The sequence below is a fragment of the Capsicum annuum genome, chromosome 3 (genome assembly GCF_002878395.1).
Source record: "Capsicum annuum cultivar UCD-10X-F1 chromosome 3, UCD10Xv1.1, whole genome shotgun sequence".
In the NCBI taxonomy this organism is placed as follows: domain Eukaryota; kingdom Viridiplantae; phylum Streptophyta; class Magnoliopsida; order Solanales; family Solanaceae; genus Capsicum; species Capsicum annuum.
In genome coordinates, this window is record NC_061113.1 from 237,904,325 (window position 1) to 237,919,204 (window position 14,880).

At 30.9% G+C, this 14,880-nt stretch overlaps 1 pseudogene; it reads right to left on the bottom strand.

Annotated features, from left to right (window-relative positions):
• Positions 1–5,745: 5,745 nt before the first annotated feature.
• Positions 5,746–7,165, bottom strand: LOC107862870 (annotated as a pseudogene).
• Between the last annotated feature and the right edge of the window lie 7,715 nt (positions 7,166–14,880).

Sequence of the window (14,880 nt, forward strand, 5' to 3'; positions counted from 1 at the left end):
CACATGGTGTTTTCATACAAAGGGGGCATGATGTAGACACGTGATTTCGTCCTCTTAAAGTTCAATTTTTATTTTATCCTACCGTGTACCCTCATCCATGTTATTATACCCTCACAAAATACAAAAAAATAACAAACTCCCTAACAAATTCTATCCTATCCTAACCCCTACATCTTATCCTAACAACCCATACAATCAAAATAAACCACATCACACCATACCCCACCCCCACCTCACCACTACCCCACCCTCACCTCACAGAATATATACACTACACCTCATATTTTATCTTTTTTTTCAATAATAATATACACACCCAGAATACACAAAAAGGGCAGAAGACTCTATTTTGGGGATTCCTTCTTCATCTTCGCTAAAAACATGAGGCAGATGGATGAGCATACATAGAGAAAAAAAGAAAGAAGCCATGATGATCTCCATTGCTATTTTTCACTCACAGTGAAATTGACTCACGCACAAATCGCACAGCCAACAGACCCGCGATATAAATGGAGAGAGAGAGACGAGAATGGCAAGGGAGATAGAGTGAGAAGGGTGAGATCAGTCCATTGGAGGATTTCCCACCGTTTTTTCAAGCTTTCTGGCCGTCTTATCACATTTTTCGATGAAATTCTTCGCCGAAATCGGCTCCGATTCATCGAACATGCCTTCCCCAGTCCCTAAACTCCCCAAATCTCCTCGTTTTTCCTTGATTTTAGGAGAAATTTCACTGAAAATGCTAGGTCCTGGAATCCGTTCACTTCGCCATCATCGGAGCTAGCCGGAGCTCCGGCTTTATTGGTTTTCCACTCTTTCTTTTCTTAAATTTCTGGTTTCGGTATCCGTTTCTCTTTGAGAATTTGTTCTGGTTGGGCTATACTTCAATGTTCTTTCTCAGTTATTCGTCGATTCTGTTCGTAGATCTATTTTTCTCGGTTTGGGATTTGGGTTATCATATTTCTAGGCTGTTTCTTAACTGATTTGGAAAGTTCGTAGTCGAGGTTTGAATTGAGGTTCTTCGGTGCGCGGATTCCGTCTTTTGATTGACTGATATTTGGAATAAAGTCGTCATCAAGGTCTAATTCTACTCTTTACCTTTTTTGTTTTATTATTGATGGTATCCGGTGCATTGATTCTAATATTGTGTGTTGGTTGATTCGTGATGATGTGAATTATTGTTGTTCTGGTTTGGTATTTGATTCCCTTGATTGTGGATCGATTATGGATTATGTGATGAAATGATATCTCGTTTGGAGGATTAAAATTGATTGTTTGGGGCGGAATTAGAATTGATAAAAGTGAATATGTATTTGTTTTAATTCATTATTAGCGGTTTAATTTGGAATAAGAATGAATTTTGTTGAAATAGATAGGCAAATGTAGGTTCGGGTAGGCAAAATTTAGAAATAAGTGTTTCGTTGGATGTTTGAATGAGGAGTATGTGTTGAATGTTTTCTACTTTATCGCATTCAATTCAAATGTATTCATTTAGCCGGGGAATGCCCCGAGGTCTTCTGTACTTATTCACCGGGGAATGCCCCGATGTATCATGTTGGCGAAAAATGATCGTGATGAAGGCCCGCGGCATCGGGTAAGGCATTGGAGCTTAGTCTAGATTTAGTTTAGAATAGGATTTATATTTCGTATTTTTCTATTTTTGGAATGTATAATTGGGCTGGACTTTACATTTTGGATTGTTTTGTTTATTGTTTGATTATTTTGCGTGCTTTTGTGTGGTTTATACATTTCTTAGTGTCAAAAAATAGTCGATACACTCTACCAAGCGACCGTGGTTGAACCACGGGATCGAGGGGTGCCTAACACCTTCCCCTCGGTCAACAGAATTCCTTAGCCGGAATCTCTGCTCTCAAACCAGTTTAAAGAGTCAAATGGTTTTGAAAAGAATTTTTTAATGGTGACTTGGCACACCAAATTATGCCAAGTGGCGATTCTGAATAAAAAATGTTAATAATCCTTTTCCGAAATAAATTTTCATTTCTTGTCACTTAAATAATAAAACCCTTTCGAACATTAAATTATAACCATATTTTTGGAGTTAAAAAAGGAGTGTGACAATATTTATCCATTAGTAACAGATTAATACAAAACCCAATATTAATATAAAAACCTATAACTCTTCAATTGCTTCACTTTACATTTTACTTTCCAAGTTTTCAGAGAGTTCTCATTATTTCTCCATCTTACTTTCATCTTACTTTTCTTATCCTCCTCATTCGTCAAGTTTTGATTTAGGTTTGTTTCTCTTCTTTCTCTTTTTTCTCGTGGAATTATGTTATAGTTAATTATTTTATGGAGTTAAATTTTTAATAAGTTGTCTCCAATTCTTCATTCTTCTTTATGCTCATATTTTATGTGAAGAAAACTTTCAGACAAACTATTGTGACTAGTGACTTACAAATTGAACCACTGAGTATCCACATAATATTACTTTGAGAGATAGTAGTTTAAACGTCTTAGTAATTTGCCAACTTAATTTTAATTAGAACTACTCTATGTCCATTATTTTTTTTTTTAAATCTTTTTAGTGAAAACATTTAATTTCTTCTTCAATCACATTATAATTGTAAAAAAACCCGAAAAAAACGATTAAAACCGAAATATAAAAACCGATTGTATATTGGTTTGATTTGGTTTAGAGATTTAGAAAACCGACATTGTTGGTTTGGTTATATTTTAATGAAAAACCGAACCAACCCGACCTATGTACACCCCTAATTCTTGGTATGGTAATTTGGTTAATGAGTATGTAAGTTTGAATAATCTTAGTGTTCCGAGGAATGGAGCTTTTAGGGAGATGATTGTTAGTTTGGATGAAATGGTAGTTGGTGTAGTTTGGCCGTTTACTGTGATTTATATTGGAGGAGATAATAAATTAGTTTTGGATTGAATGTCATTGTTGAGTTCTTGAAGATGTCATTGTTGATTTCAAGAAGAAGAAGAAGAAAGAACATGAATAAAGAAGAAGAAGAATTAAAAATGAATAAAGAAAAGAGTAAAGAAATATTTATTTTTAATAAAAAAATTCGTTCTCACTATCTTTAAAGAGAGTGAAACACATTCTCTTGCCATATCAGGGTTCAGGGGGATAATAATTTCTTTTTAAAATAGTTTAGGGAGGTCATAGGGCCCCCACAAAGTATAAGTGTTTAATTGAGATTTGAGGTAAATGTTGGGGGTCATTTTACTATTTTCTCTAAATTCACATGTCACTTTTAAATTTATATATTTATAATTCTCATTAATTGGAGGCTGGTTATAGAAAAATTTAGGAGAAAACAAGACACCAAAATTAATGGTAAGGTCTTCTTTGGCATTAAAAAGTTTCACTGTTTGGACTTTTGTGGGTGTAAATGAAAAAGGTAAATATATCCAATAATAATTGTTCAATTTGGAAAATTAATAGTAGATAATTTATTATTTGAATTCATTTTATTCTTGTTATTAGATAATATTCATTTTATGATGTATTTGTTAAAGCATTAAATTTATTATATTCAAAGTATGCTATCGTAAAATTATCTTTGATATTTATTATTTTTTAAATATATTTTAAATTAATAGTGAACAAGTAAAGATTGAGGAAAGGAGTATTACTTAATCAAAACTGAATATTCAATACTCTCAAAAGTTCTAGCTCAAGAGGCTATAGCCGGCAAAAATGAAGAGACTATGCAAATTGCAAAGGACATTGAAGCATAACACACTATTTGTTAAGTTTTTTCAAAACAAGCGTTCAATTGAATGGGTTATATCAATTGAATGTTTTTGTCAAGGAGACCGAAGAGTAGAAAACTGGATCAATTAAATTTGTATCGATGGAGTTTATGTAATCATCTATGTGTTAAGTGACTGTTTTGAGTAGTTTGTCTTTGTATGTTGTTCGTTTGGTTTTCCATGTTGTTCTGATGTTGAAGTTCTCTCTATGTCCAACTACATTAGTTATGAACTTTTAAGTGGACTATCATTAATTTTGATTTAAAAAAAAATAAATTGAAATATTAAGTGAAACAGAATATATAAGACTGTTTGAATAGTAGTATATTTTAACGGAGTAATTATTGATGTTTTTATTTTTATCCAGGACAATTATCATAATAACTCACTTGTCCTAAAGAAATAACATATATTCATAAATGGAGTAAGGAAAATAGGATTATGCAGTTGCCAAATCTGTCCGGTTTGTCAAGTGCCTTCCAAATAATGGTAAATCTAGGGTGGTTTGGTGTGAGGTATAAAGGATAAATAAGCTTCGAATAAAATGAACATCTCATATTTGGTTGGAGGTTTAGTTAATGCCGAAATTATTTATTCCATCATTTTTATAGTAATAGGATAAGTTATCCCACAAACATGTTGGAATAACTAATCCCGAAATTTTCAAAACTAATTACCCGAGATAACTCTTTTCCAATCAAATCATATTTAAAAGTTAAAACCCAAATGCTTTTTGGATAACTACAGCTTTAAAAACATTATTAGATCTTCAATTCGAAAAGGAAAAACGGATTATCTTACAATAAATGGAATTCATTCAAGAGAGAAGCAACACAAGAATTAACAAAAAAATCAAGATCAAGTCATATACTCTATTGGGTATGACTACAACAAAAGTTGCAAGGAAAAAAAGAAAATTATTTATGAAAAAGTTATGGTAGAGTGATACTAGATTACCTTACTAGGACGCTAGATACTTATGGTCTGATCCTTTCATGGATTTCACACGTAAGGAGAGCTATAGTGAATTAAGTTACTATTTTTTTACTTATTCGGAAAGAGAATTTCTTGGGCAACAAAAAATTTGGAATGATTCCCTCCAAATTTTAGGGAATGATTCTCTGACTTTAGATGTAACTTTCGTGTCTCTCATTCTGGGTTCGAATCACTGCAGCTACGCTGCATTTTTTAATAAATTTTTAATCTACATTAAAGCACCTACAACCTTTAAATCCTTAAGCTACATTAAAATACCCACAACCTTTAAATCCTGGGTCCGCCACTGCCTAGTTGGCTATCTAATTTCAATTTTTTAGGCGTAAAATTTGTTTTAAATTACAGGGTCAAAAGAATAGCAATATTAAGTAGAACTTGTACTTACATGTCAATTTCCCATTGTCATGGGCTTGTCTTGCCATTTGACAGAAATATGGGCTCCGGAATGTTGGGTAGGTCCAATTAGGCATTGGATGGTTTGTGTAAGGTTGGGTAGGTCCAATAAGGCATTGGGGGTTAAGGTTGACATGTAATGTGGCTATCTCTGTTTAATGGAAATTATTTCAAAGAAGGCAGGCCTTTAGAGCACGGTTGGTTATTGAAGCTCTTAGAAGGCATGTTACCTTCTCGATCTAGTCTTATTTGTGTAGTTTGCCTGGAGGAAAAAGTTGACAAGGCATTATTAGTCTTTATATTCTTATGGTGAATGATGGAAAATCTCCCAGTTAAGTTCCATTTAACTTGTTGATCAATGAGCTTTATCAACAAGGAATACTCATTACTTGTATATTGAAAAGTGTTCTACCGAGGAATAAAAACCAGACGTATATTTGCTCGCGCATGAGTCTCGAAATGTATAATTTTAACATCGAAGTAATGTGCAAAGTAACTCATTGGCCGATAGTCTATTTGAACCTCTGTATACTACAAACTTGAAGGAGATTATTCAGTAGTAAATCCCTAAATAATGAAAAATTTCTCTCCTCGTTGAGGGAAAAAGGGACATTTCAGGCCAAAAGATTCAAATGATATGTATTTTGCTTGATACTGAAACAATCATATCAGAATATTCACTAGCAGTAACATATCAATGATGCAGGACGTTTTATTTAATTTGGCCAAGACTGTAGATTTAAGGGTAAACCTCAATTACAGATCTTAATCCTAAGATAGGAATAATCTCGTAGTCAGTAAAACCAGCATCCAAGAAGAGTTTTGCCCATTCTTGTTCAATTCTTTGTTTTCCAGATGCATCAACCATCATAAGCATGTCATAGAAAAGTTGAGTTTCATATGACTTGTCATCTCCTTTCTGGCTATCCATCAGTACCATGTCAATGATGATCAACGTTCCACCATTCTCCCTTTTAGGAATTGCTTCTTTACATTTCTTCAATATTTTGATACACTCTACATCGCTCCAGTTATGTAATCTCCACTGTTTGTCATCAGTCATCAAACATAAATAAACCATTACCCACAAGTGCCTTTATTGTTATGGTGAAAAAGTTACAACGACCATACATGAAATCAATCTCTGAGTAAAAGAAGAATGTCGTTTGTTACAAAGTTACCTTAAGCAAAATTGCATCGGCAGAAGGAATGGACTTAAACATGTCTCCTCCCACATAGCTCAGGTTCTTGCTCCCCTCACATCCTTCAATTACATGTGGCAAATCAAAGACAATGCAATTTATTTTAGGAAATGCATTGCCAATAGCTTTAGCCACGGTTCCAGTGCCACCTCCAACGTCCACCAGTGATTTCATTCCTTAAAAAACTCCCTTACAATTTTCTATCACCACACTTATAACCAATCAGGCATCACTAGCCATAGCTTCATTAAATAGACCGTTAATTTTTAGTTCCTTCTCGACATATTCAAAAAAGGGCTTTCCATGAGCAGTGTGGCAAATGGAGTACAAGAGTCCCCATTGTGGAACCATTGGCTGAGATAGTGAAACGGATCCATTGAAACTGGATCTAGTGCAAATTGCACAAGGGGGACTAACCTCAAAGGCTCATCTTTAAGGAGGAGACGTGAATTCGGAGTAAGTAACCCTCTTCTTCTTGAGTAAAGAAGCCAGCATGGATTAGAATACGCATGAGACGGTAAACACAATCATGGATTTTAGCGTTATTGTTGATGGGGAGGCCTTCTACTAAATTGGAGAGGTTCATGGCTATGAATGATATCTGGAATTCCAAGTTGAATTGCACATTTTAGTGACATGGAGTTGATGAAGTTGACTGTATGGTTCAATATGTGTGCCTGAGCAGCCAATACTTGTCTAGTTTTGTCTCCAACATCATCAGGCAATGCCATATTTGTGAGATGCTGAGTTGTGATAATTATCGTGATATAGATATATATAGAAGGAGAATGTGAAGTAGAGTTTTTGAGATTATAGAAGCAGAAGTAAAAAAGACAATTGATGATGAATAGACACTGCTACGGCGATATATGCGAATTTGATTTGCTCATATACTACTAAAAGGTCTTGTTTTAGCCATATGATTAGTGAGAACGTCCCTCACTGATCAAGATTTAGTGAGGGTAGCCATCACTATAAGGTATCTTGCTAATTTGAGTCTTGCTAATTATTAGTAAGTGAGACCCTCGCAAAGTACTGAAGGACTCCGACACTCAACCATCACTGTTTTGATCTTACAATTTTTCAAAAAAAATATAAAATAGTGAGGGACGTCCCTTGCTATATTTAAAAATATATATAATATTAATTTATTATTTAGTGAGGACGTCCCTAGCTATATTAAAAATATATATAATATTAATTTATTATTTAGTGAGAGGCGTCCCTTGCTATATTAAAAATATATATAATATTAATTTATTATTTAGCGAGGGATGACCCTTGGTACATAAAATTAATACAAATTATAAATTTAAATATATTGAGAGATATCCCTCGCTAAGTTAAATAAAAAATTAATTTAATATTTGAATATTTTGAGGGATATAGCTACAGAAGTCCCTTGCCAATCTGGTGTTATTATTCGTTTTTTACTGCACTAAAACTCAATATTTAAATAGAAAATCAACATACAACCAATATTAACCAGCAAAACAATAAGAAAAATATTTCTGAAACAATTCAAACATTAAAACTAAGTAACCAAACTTCATACATATTCATCCAACTTAAACAATATGCAAACAAGTATCAAAAAATGTGCAAAGAATCACCAAACAAATTCTTTCAAACACTCCAAACTAACAAAATTCAAACCTAAAACAACAATGCCACCTAATGCTCAATTCCATCCTCTCCACCATCATCAGCAAGGTATTTACGTGAGCTTTGAATTCTTTGACGTCTAACTCAATTGTCGTCCTACGCCACTCCTCCATCCTTCTTTTTCGTTCCTCCTCATACTTCCTAGCAATCTCCCGAACTTCATGTCGCATCTCCTCAAATTGCTCATATGATGGAAGAACTCCCTATACCTTGCAATCCACACTAAAGACGTGAAAAGTTCTTCTCAGAGAAAACCCTTACACACGCCCCCAACTATATCCAACCAGCATGAGAGAGTTTCTTCCCCTGATGGCATGATTGAATTGCCTTGATCATCTGTTGGTCGACTCCTTTTAATCGCTTCAATTGCTTGAAAGTTCGATTCTATATTAAAAGTAAAATTAGTATATAATAAATGATATAAAATAAATTCTAAGTAAGATATGAACTTACGTAAGTATCCGCTGCCCCTATTTCAACCTAGGGTTCTTTTTCATCTCTAATTTTCATATGGGTCTTCTTCCATACCTCTTCACGAGTGGCTGGTCTATTAAGAGATGCTTCCTGCAAATGAAATAAACATAATGGACCACAATTGCATAAAAAATTTACTACCATCCAAAATGTATAAATAATTACCAGTATTTTCATCCAAAAGGTCTAAAAGGAAAGCCCAAAAAGAGTGACATTGAGTCCCTGATTGTTTTAATTCCAAATGAGATGAGTGATGCATCAGATGCTGATTGCAAAACAAGTGTATCTTCATCTAAAAAGGTTTAAAAGAAATTCCTGAAAGAGTGACATTGGGTCCCTAGACATTCCAACTCCTGATAAGATAAATGATGCATCTAATGTTGGTTGTGAAACAAGCAATGGGAAAAAACTTGTGGAGAATGAAGATAACATGACCACAAAAGCCGAGTCCAAGATGTTAGAAGTTGCCTTAGAGAGATGCCAGTGAACTCACAGAGTTGTCATAACGAAGAAAGCTAAAATATAAAGATGATAAAGTTTTGTTTGGGAAGAAGATAGTAATCATTATTCATTACTTATTTAAATTCAAAAGTAAGAAAAACACATTTTAAGCAACTGATTTAGAAGATAAGTCCTGATAATTTGTTTTGACAATGTAAGTTTATAGAAAGAAAATAGGAGATAAAATTATTTCACATATTGAATGCATTAGAGTTGACATTGCTTACAAGAGATACTTTTTTAATATGAAACACTTATCTCATATTTCGTCAGAGACGTGGAAAGCTAGCTACAATTTTGACCTGCGTAATCACATTTTTTTCTATATGCTTGATTTGACTATTAGTTTACATTCTTAATTTCAATATGCAGCATTTTATAACACTTAATGATATAATTTTAGAACAATTTTGTTGCAGCACTCAGTTAGTTTAGACAGGGCTGCAACATCTCAGGCTCATCTGTTCAAGTTAGCCAACGAGGGCGGCTCAAGCCCAGAGCTTAAAAAGTCATGTTAACTATCACCACCAATATCTTGTTATGTCTAGTTTATTATGATATCTATGTGTTTACTTTAGGATTAACTATTAAGCATTAATGTTTTTCTGTTCGTCTTTATCAAATTTATTGTGTTTGCTATTTAATCTTGCAAAGAAGATACCAATTTTCATTGTTTTAATAAGTTATCAGTAAAACATTTCTTGTATTACAAGTGTGAATGTTCCCAATTTCAGAATATTCTTTTTCTGTCTCCTTTATGATAAAGAAGGTATCTTTCCAAATAAAAATAAAGCATTCTATTTTTGCTTATAAAACAATCTAACTTCAGCAATCAGGAACAAATAGATGACTACCTCCTTTATTAGTTGAAAACCAACAGTTATGTCAAGGCTAACTGAGCTTCTTCACACTCATGAGGGTGTTGATGACTATCTGCAAGTATAACTATTATTCAAAGCAATGGAGCTCACCCTTTTGCTCTCTTAATGACTCAAACCACATCTTAGGGCTGGAGGTGGAGGGTACTTACCATCCGCACAACCCCTCCTATCAGAGATACTTAACAATGCACTTGACTATAATAATACTTCTAATACTTTTATTTTAACTTAGCTATAGCTATTCAACACTGCAGCAGTGTACTATTATCTAATTCCTAGCACATTCTTTCGCCTAATGGTAACAAAACATTAAGTAAGAATGTTGGCACAACATCATGATATTGAGTTAAACCATCTTCCAGGTTGGAAGGACCTATTTGTGCCAGGAATGGAAGCAAGAGCTGATCACATTCTCTGAATTTCTTGAGAGAATTCGGTCTAATGATGCTACCTCTGTGGAAACTATGTATTTAGCCCAGCATCAATTATTTAATCTGGTAATTTTTTTCCTTTCTATTAATTACAACTGGGCCTGTTAAGTTACCTAGGTAAACTAGGAGTAGGTTTAAAGGATCAGAATGAGAGAGTAGTTGTGGAGCTTTTTATGTTGTGCTGGTAACAACAAGCTTTCCTGTTCTTCCTCAAAAGGGATAGTTACAATCCCATAAGAATTTGATGCACTAAAATAATTGTTGTAGATGGTTTTTATGGAGCAAAATTCTCCAATAACTATGTGCTGAGTTAGTAGAAACAAATTCTGACTTTTAGCTTTAAAGCAGAAGTCTATAAGAGAAAATACTAGCTAAAATCCATGACATTTTGGCTTTTAAAAATCTTTGTAAGTTCAAAGCTAAACTTGTAGTTGTTTTAATCGGATGTGAACATCGAATAGGTTCAACTTGTACTTGGCAACATCACAGTCATAATGACCACCAATTATATACAGAAAACAAACAATAACACTAAACATAAAGTTCAAATTATGTCTTGCTCAAAACAGAGGAAGTTGCCCATATTTACCCCTTAACTATCCTGATGTACAACTTATACATTATCACAGGATACATCGTGTCACAAACGGGACATGGAATACACGATACTAGATACAATAGAATATGTAAAGCTGCGGAAAAATCTAAAAAAACATTAGATTGACGACAAAGAATAAGCATATCTATCGTTACTAAAAATACCCAAAAACAAAAATTGGGTAAAATATATTTCCAAACAAAAAGGCACGTAATTACTCAATCAAAAGGGGTGAAAAGTACCGTTAATGTGAAAAAAGAGTCTCAATTAGCAAGGAGAGGTTATCCAAAATCCAACCCAGCGACCAGCACCGTGACGTCGGAGCTTCTGCCTAGTCCAACCAACGCCCAAATTAGAATGTAGGGTTTACATATGAAATTATAATTTAACCCAAACTCTATGGTGAAAAGCATTTAAAAAAAATGGTGGGAAATAATGGGAGAAAGAGGGGGAATCAAATCCTTACAATTTTAATTTTTAGTAAATTGATTAACTTTACTTAGGGAAAAAATGGTGGAAAATAATGTTGGGAAGGAGTTGGAGGAACAAGCTAAGCCATATTTTTTTTATTTGGAGAATTAATTTAACCCAAACCCTTGTTATTTTAAGCCACATTTTTTTTTTATTTGTTGGGAGGGTTAATTTAATTCAAATCCTTGCCATTTTAATTTTTATTAAAATACAAGTTATTTTATATATTGATTCACCCATAATCCTTACACACCTACTTGATATATAATTACTTCTATATCCAGGTGGTTTCGACGTGTCTGCTTCAGCTATTTGCTTCAATCGTGATTTTAATATATCACTCCTAATTAATTATTATAAATTATTTATATATTAAGAATTAATAATATTTAATAAAAAAGTAAAATAAATATTTATGACGGCACCGGTTGAAGCATCTAGCTTCGACGCGTCTGCTTCAGCTGCCTGCTTCAACCATGATTTTATTATATCACCCTAATTAATTATTATAAGTCATTTATATATTAAAAATTAATAATATTTAATAAAATAAATTAAAATATATATTTACGACGTGTCTGCTTCAGCTACTTCAACCGTAATTTTACCATATCACCTCTAATTAATTATTATAAGTCATGTAAGATTAAAAAAATTAATAATATTTAATAAAAAAAGATAAAATAGACATAAAAAAATAAATTAACTCTTGATGTTTTAAATTAACTTGACATCTTATGACATTTATGACATGTCTGATTCAGCTGTTTCAACAATAACTTTACTAAATATCAATCCTAATTAATTATTATAAGTCATCTAAATATTAAAAAATTAATCATATTTAATAAAAAAGATAAAATAGATATAAAATGATAATTAACTCTTGATGTTTTAAATAAACTTGACGCCTTATATGAAGTACACTTCAATCTTTTCAGAAGTATTTTCTTATAGTAATTTTGTTATATCACTTCTAATTGGTTGTTGTAAGTCATTTAAGACATGTATGCTTCGTTGTTTCAATCGTGATTTTACTATATCACCCATAATTAATTATTATGGCCATCTAAGTATTGTGACACTTCAATTTGAATAGAAGGAAAAGTATTGTAAATCACAATAATTAAGAACTTAAATTATTTTTAAAATATAATTGACTTTCAATGCCACAAAAGTTTGGACAAGAAGAGTGATATCTATTATTTGAAAATTACATAAAAAGTATTATAAATTATAGTAGTTAACAACTTAAACTATCTAAAAATAAATTATTTGTTATATATTTCAAAAAAAAATCATAAAAAAAAATTATAAATCAAAATTATTAATAACTTAAAAAATTTAAAGATCAACTTGTCTGCTTTGACATAACTTCATTGATCCTTTTTCTTGGCTTCATTTTTTTCCTCCATTTTAATTTATTTTTTAAAATTATTTTATCTGTTATATATTTCCAAAAACAACATAAAAATTCTTATAAATCACAATAGTTAACAACTTAAAAAATTTTAAATATATAAAATATTTGGTTGACTCTTGAAATTATATCAGTGGCACTTAAATTAGAATAAAGAAAAGGTATTATAAATCACAATAATTAAAATGTTAAATTATTTTTAAAATATAATTAACTAACAGTTTGAGCAAGGAGAGTAACGTATATTATTTGAAAATTACATAAAAAGTATTATACATTAAAATAGTTAACAACTTAAAATATCCCCCAAAAAATTAATTTGTTATATATTTTAAAAAGTACATAAAAAATACTATAAATCATAATAATTAACAACTTAAAAATTTAAAAGATATAAAATATTTGATTGACCCTTGAAATTATATCAGTGTCACTTAAATTGAATAGAAGAAAAGTATTATAAATAATATTGATTAAAAACGTAAATTATTTTAAAAATCTAATTGATTATCAATGCTACAAAAGTTTGGACAGGGAGAGTAACACATATTATTTGAAAATTACATAAAAAATATTATAAATTACAATAGTTAACAACTTAAAAAGTCTCCCAAATTATCATATATTATTCTTATAATAGCATCTAATTGGTATCAAATTTTGAATATTTACTTTGAAATTTTAAAATAGTACTCTAAATATAACCGATGTTGATCCCATGCTAACACATGCCCCGCCCCCTAGTATTAAAATATGGGTAAATCAATACTAATTTAATTAATGAAATATTTATTAAGAATATCATTAAAAGCTAAATTGATTCTTGACCGATTCTATAAGATGTATTTTTCATCATATTAATATGAAAACAATCACATTAAACCTTATATTAGTTTTCTTATCGTTATTTGTCAAATTGACTCTTATAATGTGAATTGTGACAAGTTAAAAAGGAAAGAAGTCAATATAAGCTGGTACTTCATTTTTTTAAAAATAATTCGATTGTAAATCAACCATTGTTACTAAAAGCTTTGCTAAATAAATATAACAATGGAAAGTTGAGATACAAAACTCGTGAACATCCTTATATGTGAGTTGCAAATTAATGATTAAGTAAATTCATGTAAAAAAAGAAATTACATTGTTGAGTTAGAGTTATTGAAAATGCAGATTTTGTAATTTATTTTACGCTGAATATTGATTTCTTGAAAACATTTGTGGATTATGATACACTACTCAAAGTATATTAGGATAATATGTATTATGAGGGGTATTTCTTTAATTTTTTTTTATCTTTAGGATAATGCTTTAGTTTAATCCTTTGACCTTATATTTTTTTTTTTTTGTGAGAATATGAGTTCTTGAAAAAAAAATTGGATTAGAATACTTTCTGGCCAAAGTAAATTAGGATAATACTATTTTACGGTGTTCTTTGTCAAATTTATCTTAATTTAACTTAAATATTTAGAGTATAAAAGTCCTTCAATATTTGAAGTATATTTTAGTCAACCAACATTTATATTCATGTTTTTATAATAGTATAGATAAATGGATAGATATGTTGATAAATCAATAATAATTCTTATAAATATTATTAATACACTAATACTAATTAGTATAGTTGTCAAAATATATATTAATATATTATTCGCTAATATTACTTAATGGCATCGCTAATACTTACGGTTAGTATAATTGTCAATGTATAACTTAGCAGTCAATAATATTTCTAAAAAATCATTAATAAATTTTACTTAGTCTAACTATCGTATAAGTTAATCAATCAATATTATTTTAATAAAGATATTAAAGATACTCTTTTATTTTGTTGTAGTTATTAATATATAGATTAATCAATCAATAATACCTCGTAGTATATCTCTACTTAGTGTAGTCATCAAATTATACAACGATCAGTCAATAACATTACATAAGAATATCACTAGTTCATTTCTATTTATACAATACCAACTATAAGCTAATCCATTACTTATTACTTATATTACTAATAGACCATTTTTTTTCATTATCAAATTAATTATAAGTTAATATAATTCATCAACTTTTATTAAGAATACCACTAAAACATTTCTACTTATTCTAATTATCACTA